Here is a 369-nt window from a genome sequence, read left to right on the forward strand (position 1 = left end):
CACAGTATCGTAAATCTCAAAATTATGATCAAACTATGGAATATTTTTGGAGATGTAAAAAGTGAAAAACAATACAAAATCGCACGGTGCCGCTAATTTGCTGGGAAGTGAACTTAAGAGGACACTGCTCAGTAACTTCAAAGTGCGTAACATAGCAAATTTAAACATGGCAGATCATGTTTAGCTTTGTTGGTTTAAAAACTAGAGTGAATTGACCTATTATGAAACTTCATGGTAAGAACACTATCTGTGTTTGATTATAGGGTTTTTACGATAATTCAATTTTTTAGCAAGTTTTTGGAATATGATATAGAGTAAATTAAAAATGCTCATACTTCTCTTAAAAATTGAATCATTTTAATATTATTA

Source organism: Acyrthosiphon pisum, chromosome X, assembly GCF_005508785.2.
Source record: "Acyrthosiphon pisum isolate AL4f chromosome X, pea_aphid_22Mar2018_4r6ur, whole genome shotgun sequence".
NCBI classification, from domain to species: Eukaryota; Metazoa; Arthropoda; class Insecta; order Hemiptera; family Aphididae; genus Acyrthosiphon; species Acyrthosiphon pisum.